The sequence below is a fragment of the Lynx canadensis genome, chromosome D3 (genome assembly GCF_007474595.2).
Source record: "Lynx canadensis isolate LIC74 chromosome D3, mLynCan4.pri.v2, whole genome shotgun sequence".
NCBI lineage: Eukaryota > Metazoa > Chordata > Mammalia > Carnivora > Felidae > Lynx > Lynx canadensis.
Window position 1 is genome coordinate 69,072,920 of NC_044314.2, and position 11,543 is coordinate 69,084,462.

Here is an 11,543-nt window from a genome sequence, read left to right on the forward strand (position 1 = left end):
CTTTCTCAGCTCTCTGCAAACAGCAAGGCGTCAGAGACGTTTTGAGAGGCAAGGGGAATTTTGCCTCATGACTTCCGAGACCAGGAAGTAGGAAGAACTTGACTCTGAAACCCAGTCATTCTTGCGCTTCGATACCGGCCGCCAGTGACGTCTAGAATCACCCAAACTGGCCACTGGGATGGTTCTCAGGGAAGAAGGGAAAACGTGTGGGTGCGGTGGCCAAGAACAGATCCAGTTTGTGGATCTGTGCTAAGAGCTGTGTGGCCTGGGGCAAGTCACTTGACCTCTCTGAGCCTCCAGCTTTCCACGTGTTATCTCCTCACCAGGGAGATCACAGCTGGCTGTGAAGCTTGAAGTCACCAGACGGGTGTTTTGAAGAGTGAGGTTGGTCTGGAGGAAGTGCTAGGAAATAAGGTCTCCAGAGTATTGTTAATGGGAAAATGCTACTGCAGGACATTGTGGTGTGACTGTATTTGTGGAAGGAACTGGAAACTTTGGCTTCTCCCATCTCTTCCCTTGTGGTGGATTTTGCACCGATGCCTACAATTCTCACCATCCCGGCATGTGTGCCCTTGGCCAGGCGACCTCACGGTGCCCTCCCCCTCTGATTCGGGCTTGCCCATTGACTTGCTTTTAGCCAATGAGATGCTAGCAAGCATCATCCGAGCAGAGCCTTGAGACACGCTCGTGTGTTTCGTCCGGGCTCTTCCGCTCCTCTGCGTTTGCCAGGGGCACATAGCCTGCTGACAGAGGAGGGACGAGGAAGCAGAGCCAAAGCCATCCCAGATCAACCCACAGCCGGCCAAGCCCTGGGTATGTGAGCTAGCACAGCCGAGATCCGAGCAACTGGTCAACCAAACCCAGTCTAAATCACTAACTTGCAGACTCATGGGTGAAATAAATGCCGGTGACTTACATGACTTCATGTTGGAATGGCTTGTTACACAGCATTGTGTGAAGATCAGTGACTGATACACTATCAACCCAATTCTGTTAATTCTATCGTGTGTGTGTGTGTGTGTGTGTGTGTATACCTTGATTCACCTCCCCTCTGTTCTCACATTCACCCTATCCCAAGCCCGCATTTCTCTCTCCTGGATTTCTGCAACAGCCTCCTTATTCATCTGTCCCCAACAGATTCTTGGCCCAACAGTTTCAGCAACCTCGCAGGGGCTCCTTGGTCACGCAGCTGACTTCTCTGAGTTTCAAGTGCATGAAATGAAAATCCTCAAGGGTTAACCTCAAGGTGCTTCACCACCAGTCCCAAGCAGACACCAAGAGGTCCGAAGACAGTCCAGCATGGCAGCCTTTTAACCCGGATGTCAGCCTGATTCAGCTACAGTGAGGATCTATTATGTAAGAACGCAGGCTCTGCCCGCAGAGAAGAGGGTAAGAACTACACGTCTCAGATCTGGAAGCAACTCTGGAATCGGTGTCCAGCCTCCTCATTTTAAATTTTTTTTTTCAATGTTTTTATTTATTTTTGGGACAGAGAGAGACAGAGCATGAACGGGGGAGGGGCAGAGAGAGAGGGAGACACAGAATCGGAAACAGGCTCCAGGCTCTGAGCCATCCACCCAGAGCCTGACGCGGGGCTCGAACTCCCGGACCGCGAGATCGTGACCTGGCTGAAGTCGGACGCTTAACCGACTGCGCCACCCAGGCGCCCCCAGCCTCCTCATTTTAAAGCCAAGGAAGCTGCGGCACAGAGAGGGGAAGCAGCTTGCCCAGAATCACACAGTGACCGGGAACCCAACAGGGGGAGAGGGGATGTCAGGGCCACGAGGCAGGGTGCTCATGGGTTTTAACACTGCTGCACCGCAGCAGCCAGCACAGGGCTCCACTCATGCCTGTTAAACGCACGACCCAGAGTCTAGAACCTTCCTTCCTGTTGCCGCATCCCTTTCTGGGCCCCGCCCCCCACAGATTTGCCCCCTCCCTGAACTAGGTAGGGGATGGGGAAGGTGCTCCAGCAGCCAGCAGGGGAAGAAAAGTCTGGCCTTGTCGGCATCCGTGGACACACCCTTCTGTGTGATGATTCAGTCCGCAAACCTTGAGCCCACCTGAAAGGCACAGGCGGAGCTGATCAGAGGCCCCCGGGGGCACCAGGAAGAACCCAAGATGGGCGGTGCCCCTGTAAGGAGTCCTTAATGACAGAGGATCCTACGTTCAAACTCTGGCTTGGCCACACGAGCTGGGCTAAACGGCTATACCCTGCTGAGCCTCTGTTTGCTCATCTGTGCAATGGAGCTGAGAGGACGTAGCCCACAGTAGGCACTCTGTAAATATTAGGTCTCGCTGTTACAGTGCTGAGACGTCGGTCACCTCCTTTCATTCTGGTCATTTAAAAAGTGTGACTAAGGGGCGCCTGGCCGGCTCAGTCGGTTAAATGCCCGGATATTGGTTTCAGCTCGGGTCGTGATCTCATGCTTCATGGGTTCGAGCCCCGCAGCGGGGTCTGTGCTGGCCATGCAGAGCTTGCTTGGGATTCTCTCTCTCCCCCTCTCTGCCTCTGTCCTCCCGTGCTGTCTCTGTCTCTCCCAAAATAAATAAATAAACTTAAAATATATGTATATATGTATATATATACTTATATATACTTAAACTTAAATATACTTATATACTTAAAATATATGTGTATATATATGCGTATATATATGTATATATATATGTATATATATACGCATATATATACTTAAATAAACTTAAATATACTTATACACTTAAAATATATGTATATATGTGTATATATGAGTATATATATACACATATATACTTATATATACTTATATATACATACACTTATATATACATATACTTATATATACTTATACTTATATATACATATACTTATATATATACTCATATACTTATATATACTTATATATACACATATATACACATATATCTTATATGTGTATATTTGGGTATATATGTGTATGTATATGTATACACATGTGTATATATGTGTATATATATATTATATATAAGTATAATATACTTATATATATATGTATACTTATATATATAAGTATACTTATATGTATACTTATATATACACATATATAATATATATGTATACTTATATATACACATATATATGTATACTTATATATATAAGTATACTTATATATATACTTATATATACACATATATACACATATATTTTAAGTATATAAGTATACTTATACTTATATAAATATATACATATATATACTTATATATACACATATATTAAATAAACTTATACTTATATAAGTATACTTATATAAGTATATACATATATATACTTATATATACACATATATTAAATAAACTTAAATATACTTATATACTTAAAATATATGTATATATATGTGTATATATGTATATATGTATACATATGTTATATATATATTATATGTATATATATGTTATATATATGTATATATGTGTGTATATATATGTTATATATATTATGTATATATGTATATATATATGTTATATATATATATGTATATATATATATGGGTATGGATAGAAACAAAAAGACAGGCTTTGAAGCGTCCCCCAACAAAGATATCTGAGAGGGGGCTCTGGGGCCCCCTTCTCCCTGAGGGTGTCCAGGGATGGGAAACCCCCTTCCTATACCCTTCCAAGCCCTAATAGTCTATTTTGCTGAATCTTTTTTTTTTTTTTACTTTTTTTTTTCATTTATTTTTGAGAGACAGAGCATGGGGGGAGGGGCAGAGAGAGAGGGAGACACAGAATCCGAAGCAGGCTCCAGGCTCTGAGCCATCAGCACAGAGCCCGACGCGGGGCTCAAACCCACAAACAGTGAGATCACGACCTGAGCCGAAGTCGGACCCTTAACCGACTGAGCCACCCAGGCGTCCCTGCTGAATCTATTTTTTAGCACAAAATATCCACCGTCCAGGATGCCTTCTGGCCAGATGCGGTCGAAAGAGGTGGCTTGGCCGTGAGTTGAATATGTATATATTTATATATCCATAAATTTAAAAAAAAAAGTATCCTTTTTTTGTATCCTATACAGGAGGTGGAGGGAGGACACATCCCCCCTGGACCTCCAGGTCGTGCTGGCTGGACCCAGGGCCACCCCCCCCCCCCAGAGTGGACCAAGAAGCGGACTTTTAATCAGCCCCTGGCACCCTGGAGACCCAAGTTTGAATTTTGGAGCACCCCTTTACTGAGTGACCGAGGGCAAGTCACTGTCCCTCTCTGAGCCTCAGTTTCCCTCTCACGTGGGAGGCGTGGCGCCTGGCTGGCTGGGTCCTGGTGAAGGCTAGCCGACAAAATGAGTGGGGAAGCATTTGCTAAACAGTGAGCCTGCGCGCATGAGCTTGCACATCAGGAAACAAGGGGTTAACCGGAGGCCCTTCCAAAGCAAATAGAGCCAGTCCTGACTCAAAACAGCCTGGGAGAGGGACACCCCCTCCTCCCTGCCTCCCCTCCCAGGCCTGGCTGCCTTTGTGAAGGCTCCCCTTCTCCTCCCCCCACGGAAGTCCTTGGGATTCTGCCTTTCCTGTTCCTCCCTGCCACCTCCATCCGTGCCATTCCCAATCTGAGGGTGGAGGTATCAGGGCTGCTACCAGCTTGACCTGGTCTCCCTGCCTCCCAGACTCTCTCTGTCTCCCCAGGCCGAGGCCACCTTCCCCCCTGCCAGGGAGCCCTGCCTCGTTTCCTCCATCACTCTGTTGCGGGAACATCCGGCTCTGTTGACATTCCTGCAGCCTTCGAGGGTGGGGATGCCCCAGAAATGCACACACTGAACTTCACCCTGAAGTCCCCGCAGGGGGAATCGACCTCCTGTGTGGCTGATAAGAGCCCCTCGGGGCCACCGGGCGGGTCTCGGGAGACCCGGGCTGGGAAGGGTGCCCGTCAGCTGCCCGCTGACAGGTGGCCCATCTCCACCTGCACGCTTTCTTGCTTCGATGACATTTTCCAAGACGAAAGAGAAAGAGACTCTGGCTGTTAGAATCCCCGCCCCTCTAAAGCCAGCACAGGCTGGGGCTCATGACTGAGCCTTTAGTAATAGTAACACACAAATAGTTTATCGATTCCCACCTGCACCTCCGTCCCCTTCCCTGGGCCATTTCTATAAAATCTCCACTTAATCTACACGACAGCTCTCAAAGAGGGTTAACACTCTGCCCAGTTTTACAGATGAGGAAACTGAGGCTTAGCAAGTTGAAAAATGTACCCGATTGTGTTGCTGTCTACAGAAGAAAAAGGGAAGGGCAAGTTCAGCTTTCTCGCCACCGTCCTCCTCAGTAGTGAGCGCCAAAAACAGACAAGGAAAATGTTTTTGCCAGGGCCAGAGAAACTTCTAGTCTGCACCAGGGGCCTGGAAAGGAGTAACCTGCAGGTGCCTAAGTTAATGCACACAGTCTGCCCAGGTAACCTTGGGGTCCAGAGTTGTCTATTCCCTCATCATAAAAGTGGGGTTTTTTTAAACGATCTATGCGTGGGATGCTTTATATGGACAATGCACAAGGCAGTATGTCACCCACGCAGTCATATGCAAGGTGGGTCTGACCTGCCCATTTTATAGATGAGGAAGCTGAGACCCAGATCAGGGAAACCACTTGCTTGCGGTCATAGGCAGTTAGGCAGATCCAGAAGAGGCCTTCAGCTCCTTGCCCCTGAGCCTGGATTCCACAATGTAGACAGGCTATGTCTACACCAATGAATCTTCGGTGAGCTTAGAAACCCCTGGAAGCACTTGTTATAACAGACTGCTAGGCCCACCCTCTGCATCTCTGATTCAGAGGGTCTGAGTGGACCTGAGAATTGGCATTCCTAACAAATTCCCAGGTGATGCTGATACTACTGGCCCAGGAATCCCCTGCGAGGAGGTTGACGATCACGGTGGCCTGTCAGGCACTTTGAGAACTTCAGAAAAACACATTTTGTGGCACCCGAAAGTCATTCCACATAGCCTATTTCAAAGGGGTCATCCCGTTTTGCGGCTGGGAAAACTGAGGTCCAGAGAGGGACTGTGACATGGCCGAGGTTGTGACTTGGTCCCCAGGCAGGACTAGCTACATAATATGCCAGGCCCCGGGCAAAATGAAAATATGAGGCTCCTTGTTTAAGAACGTATGATAAGTTATGGGGCGCCTGGGTGGCTCGGTCGGTTAAGCGTCTGATTCTTGATTTCAGCTCAGATCATGATCTCATGGTTCGTGAGTTCGAGCCCCACATCAGGCTCCATCTTGGCAGCATGGAGCCTGCTTGGGGTTCTCTCTTCCTCTCTCTCTCTCTCTCTCTCTCATTCTCTCTCTGCCCTTCCCCCATCTCTCTCCTCCCCCTCCCCAAATAAACTTTGAAAAAAAGAACGTATGACAAATTTCAAGACAACAGCAGAGCGTTAAGCAAAGCGGGGGCCCTTCTGAGCACAGGGGCCTGTAGAATTGCAGAGGTCTCTGGGCCCGGAGCTGTGCACCCTATACCGAGTCCCCAGGGAGGCGTCAGCAGGATCTGATCTGTCCCACAGGTAAAATGGCCGGGGCAGCCCCCCTGCACTGGATTTCAGCTTGGTTTTTCTTTTTTTTAATGGTTATTCATTTGGGGGAGAGAGAGCAGGGTAGGGGCAGAGAGAGAGGGAGAGAGAGAGAATCCCAAGCAGGCTTCACGCCGTCAACACGGAGCCCGATGAGGGGCTCGAACCCACGAACCTGTGAGACTATGGCCTACCCAAAATCAAGAGTCGGACGCTTAACCGACTGTGCCACTCAGGCACCCCCACATCCTTGAGCATTTTAGAAAGTTCTGTGGGCAAAGCCAGCTGGGTAAAAAGCGGGGTAAAGTCTTTTAAAAGTCACAGACCAAGGAGATGCAACACTAAGGACTCATTGAAGGTTGGCGTGAATTTTCCAGAAAGAATTGAGGGTGGAGTATGGCTTAAGTTGAAACGTCTGGCCCCGGACAGCCTGAGCCCGGTTCAAAACCAGCCATGTGGGGAGGAAGAAAGGGTGCTAGCGTCCCCCATGAGACGAGACCCTCCAGCTGCCCTCCTGGCCTCCACAGGGTCCCCAGCTGCCCCGGGCCTTCTCCTCCTCCCACAGGAGACACCTTTGTGGCCCAGGCTCAGGTGACAGGGAGAAAGTTCCAGGCTTTAGTGCTGGAGCTGTAAGGGAAACCAGCATATTGCAGCCGATTTCCAGGGGGAGGGTGGACCGAGCTAGCAGTCTCTTTCCAGTAACTTCACCAGGAGAGGAAGAAAGCCAGAGGCGGGACAAGGAGGAGCTTGTTTGTGCCACCAGGCCATGTGTGCATGTATCTGACACGCATGTGCTTATGGCCACATTCTGTGAACCATGGGTATCGGGGGAGGGGGTGGGAGAGAGAGGACGACCTCAGTCTTCGACATGAAACCCTCCCCACTATCGGATTTTTTTTTCTAAAAACACATACATTTTGGACATCTCTGTTAAACTTTTTAAATCTTGTCCATTAAATGGGGTGCCTGGGTGGCTCAGTTGGTTAAGCATCTGACTCTTGGTTTCAGCTCAGGTCATGATCTCACAGTTTGTGAGTTCAAGCCCCACGTCGGGCTCTGTGCTGACAGCTTGGAGCCTGCTTGGGATTCTTTTCTCTCTCCTCTCTGCCCCTCCCCCACTTGCTCTCTCTCTCTCTCTCTCTCTCTCTCTCAAAAATAAACAAAAAAAAATTTTTTTAATTTCAATAATAAAAAAATAAAATCTTTTCCATTAACTAATGAATGGAGACACAGAATGTGGTCTATCCACACAACGGAATATTATTCGGCCGCAAAAGGAAAGAAGTCCCGATTGAACGTGGATGAACCTCCAAAACATTAAGCCAAAACCAGAAGTGCCACGCAAGGTACGATTCCATTTGTATGAATTAACCAGAATAGGTAAACCCAGAGACGGAAAACAGAGTGGTGGTTGCTAGAGGCTGGGCCTGGAGGGGGGAGGGGGAAGGAGAATGTGAAGTTTAATCTCCAGGCTGTTCAGTGGGTGCGGGGTTTACTTTTAGGGTGAGGAACATGTTCTGGAACTAGATACCGGGGGTGGTGGTCCAACGGCTGTGAAGACGCGAAATGCCACGGAGGTGTTTGCTTTGGGATGGTTAATTTCATGTCGTGTGAATTTCACCAAACACTTTTCGTCAATTACCAGGAACGTGGACACTCGGGCGGGCACCACTTGGGAAGCGTGCTGGTGGCGTCTGCTGAGGCTGGGCACGCACCTGCCCCGGGGTGAGAGTCAGCAGCTGTGCCTTGAGTCAACATACCCAACAGAAAGCTGTGCCCGGGCACCGGAGCCCCCAGGACAACACTGACAACCGCTCTTCACCAGACCCCCAAGCTGGAAACCAGGCAGGTGCCCCGCAATGGCAGAATGAGGGAAAGGATGAACCGTGGAAGTTTCACAGAACGGAAAATTCCCTCCAGCAATGAAAAACGGCAAATGACCGAGACCCACAGCAGCACGGGTGATGAAGCTCGCAGCTGCCGCGTGAGCCAAAGAAGCCAGGCACAAGGAACGCACGCTCCGTTCAGGAGAAGAAGTTCAAGAACAGGGGACATTAGAAGTCAAGATAGAGGTTACACCTGCTGGAGGGGCACGGCAATGAGGAAGGAAGAGCGTTCTCGTGGATGGAGTGTTTTTGAGTGATCCCTGTGAGCCGGGCGACACATCAGGTGCTCGGTGTGCTTTGAATCCTCCTAAGGTTTTATACCCATTTCACAGATGAGGAAGCTGGCGCTCGGAGGGGTGAACCCTTGTGCTCTCGGGCAAGCGAGGAGCCACGTGGGAAGTAGAGGTTTGAATGTAGCTCTGCCTGGCTCCAAAGCCTATGTGCCTAAGTCCTGTGTAAGGACTTAATCAAAGATGTATCGGGGCACCTGGGTGGCTCAGTCGGTTGAACGTCCGACTTCGGCTCAGGTCATGATCTCACAGCTCATGAGTTCAAGCCCCGCGTCGGGCTCTGTGCTGACAGCTCAGAGCCTGGAGCCTGCTTCTGCTTCTGTGTCTCCCTCTCTCTCTCTGCCCCTAACCCGCTCACATCCTGTCTCTGTCTCTCTCAAAAATAAATAAACATTAAAAAAATTTTTTTGGGGGGCGCCTGGGTGGCGCAGTCGGTTAAGCGTCCGACTTCAGCCAGGTCACGATCTCGCAGTTTGTGAGTTCGAGCCCCGCGTCGGGCTCTGGGCTGATGGCTCAGAGCCTGGAGCCTGTTTCCGATTCTGTGTCTCCCTCTCTCTCTGCCCCTCCCCCGTTCATGCTCTGTCTCTCTCTGTCCCAAAAATAAATAAACGTTGAAAAAAAAAAAAATTTAAAAAAAAAAAATTTTTTTTTAATTAAAAAAAAAAAAGATGTATGGTAGCCTCCAGCAGGAACTCGGACTTGGGGCCTTTGGGCAACCAGAGTCCCATGCTTTTAACCCCTACCTTCTAAGTTAGGGTGTCTAAAATACTGAGCACACAGCAGGAGTTCAATCTATGTTGGTTTTTACTAGCAACAAGAATAGTAGCAGGTCTTATCTAGCAGGAAGTGTAGGGTGAAGGAGAGTAAGAGCCTCACTAGGAAGCAGACTCCCGGTCAAATGGAGGATCCAGAAGCGCCCAGCAGGACCGTGATCCGGGCCCTTTGCCTGCAGGTCAAGGTGAGTTTCCACACACCAGAGCCCAGACCCTGGGACCTGTCCTCCCGGAGACCCCGGGCCCTGGCCCTTCTGAGGTCTTCTTGACCGACTGGACCAACCTGTGAGGTCCACTCCAGGCCCGGCCTGGGCCAGAGGAGCTGGAGCTGGGGGGCTGGGACCAGCGCGGTGCATTCTGAGCTCCTCCACTGTGAAATGTGCATTGAAAATACGCCCGGATCGATCAGAAGCCAGAGGTCAGGCCCCAGGAACAGTAAGTATTCCCTGCATGCCCAAATGTCCCTAGCAATTTCACAAATGAAAATTGAGCAGGCCTTGATTACCCTCCTTGGGGCAGACAGGAACGGGCCCCCCAGTGCCCCCTTTCAAGGCCAGTGTCTCACGCCAGCAAGAGCAATCTCGATCTCACACTCGGTAGAACTGAAAATTGCCTCAGTTTCACCTACTCCATTGCTCCCATTCTACAGATGGGGAAACTAAGGCTGGCAGGCGGGGGGAGGGAGGGATGGACTTGCCCAAGGTCAAAGAGCGAGAGTTGGAGGGAGACTCAGGATTCAAATCCATGTTCCTTGACCTTGACCCCTCCCCACCCAGGTTAGGTTCTTGCTCTATACACCCCCCCCTCCCTCGTGGCCAAAGGACTCATTGTCCAACCTAGAGGGTCTTTGAGTCACTCATGCATTTCATAAATCTTCGTGGAGTACCTGCTATACGGAAGGCTCCATGCCAGAAACCAGGAAGGCGGCCACGAGCAAGCCCAGGACCGGACCCTGCCCCGGGCAGGGGCAATGGAATGTCCGACTGGCCATCCAGCCAGCTCCTTCTCAGCCTTGGAAATTCCCAGGACCTCTGCACTTCATGAGCGTTTATCGGGCCCTTCTTACACGCCAGGCACGGTGTCACGGCTGAGAAGTACAAAGACGCAAAAGGTACAGGTGAGGATCCTAGAAAATCCGGTCAGTGAGAGACTGCCTGTACGTAAATAGTTACGAATAGAAGAAGATGAAGAATGGATATTGAAACGGAAACAATGTCGCAGAGCCTGGGGAGCTTGCCAGGGCTTCTTGGAACATGTGGCCTTTGATGTGGGTCTAGAGACCACCGGGCTTGGGGTGGGAAGGGGCTTTGGGGGACAGGCATTCTAAGTGAGAGGGCTAGTTATAAGCAAAGGTGCGGAGGTGGGACTGTGAGCATTCTAGTAAAGAAACAGCAGGGCGTCTGGGTGGCTCAGTCGGTTAAGTGCCCGGATCTTGATTTCCGCTCAGGTCGTGGTCTCACGGTTTGTGAGTTCGAGCCCCGCGTCAGCATGGAGCCTGCTCAGGATTCTCTTTCTCCCTCTCGCTCTCTGCCCCTCCCCCGCTCATGCACTCGCTGACGCGAGTTCTCTCTGTCTCTCAAAATAAATAAATAAACATTTAAAGAATTAGCAACTTGCCTCACTAGATAGAAGCTGGGGTCGTGGCTTGCGGTCATGTCACAGAAGCTGTTCAAAGTCAAATGAGAAGGTTATTCTGAATTCTGCGGTGCTAGGGGAGAGCGGTAGAAAATTTGGATTCCTCACCCCTACCCCAGACCTGTGAAGTCAAAACGTCCAGGACCAGTCCAGCAGTTCCTTAAAAAGGTAAAACACAGAGGTACCACGTGATGCAGCAATTCCGCTCCTGGGTAAATACCCAAAAGAAATGAAACTCAGACAGACACTCAACCGCCCATGTTCCCAGCAGCACTATTCCCAATAGTCAAAAAGAGGAAAGAGCCCAAACGCCCATCAAGGGCTACATGGCTCACAGGGCATGTCACTCGGCCACGAAAAAGAACGGTTCTCGAACACACGCTACGGCAGGGGTGAACCTTGAAAACGGTGCAGAAGGCCACTTAGCGTGTGAGTCTGTGTCTATGAAACATCCAGA

The 11,543-nt window shown here is 49.6% G+C and overlaps 1 long non-coding RNA gene across 2 annotated transcripts; it reads left to right on the plus strand.

The window, feature by feature from the left end:
* Nucleotides 1–9,771: 9,771 nt before the first annotated feature.
* Nucleotides 9,772–10,940, plus strand: LOC115528356. 2 transcript variants are annotated; one of them, XR_003973235.1, is made up of 3 exons: nucleotides 9,772–9,886; nucleotides 10,335–10,562; nucleotides 10,899–10,940. It is a non-coding gene; the product is annotated as an uncharacterized LOC115528356 (long non-coding RNA). The 2 variants fall into 2 exon arrangements; XR_003973234.1 differs by having other exon boundaries at nucleotides 10,335–10,568; nucleotides 10,899–10,939.
* Nucleotides 10,941–11,543: the final 603 nt, after the last annotated feature.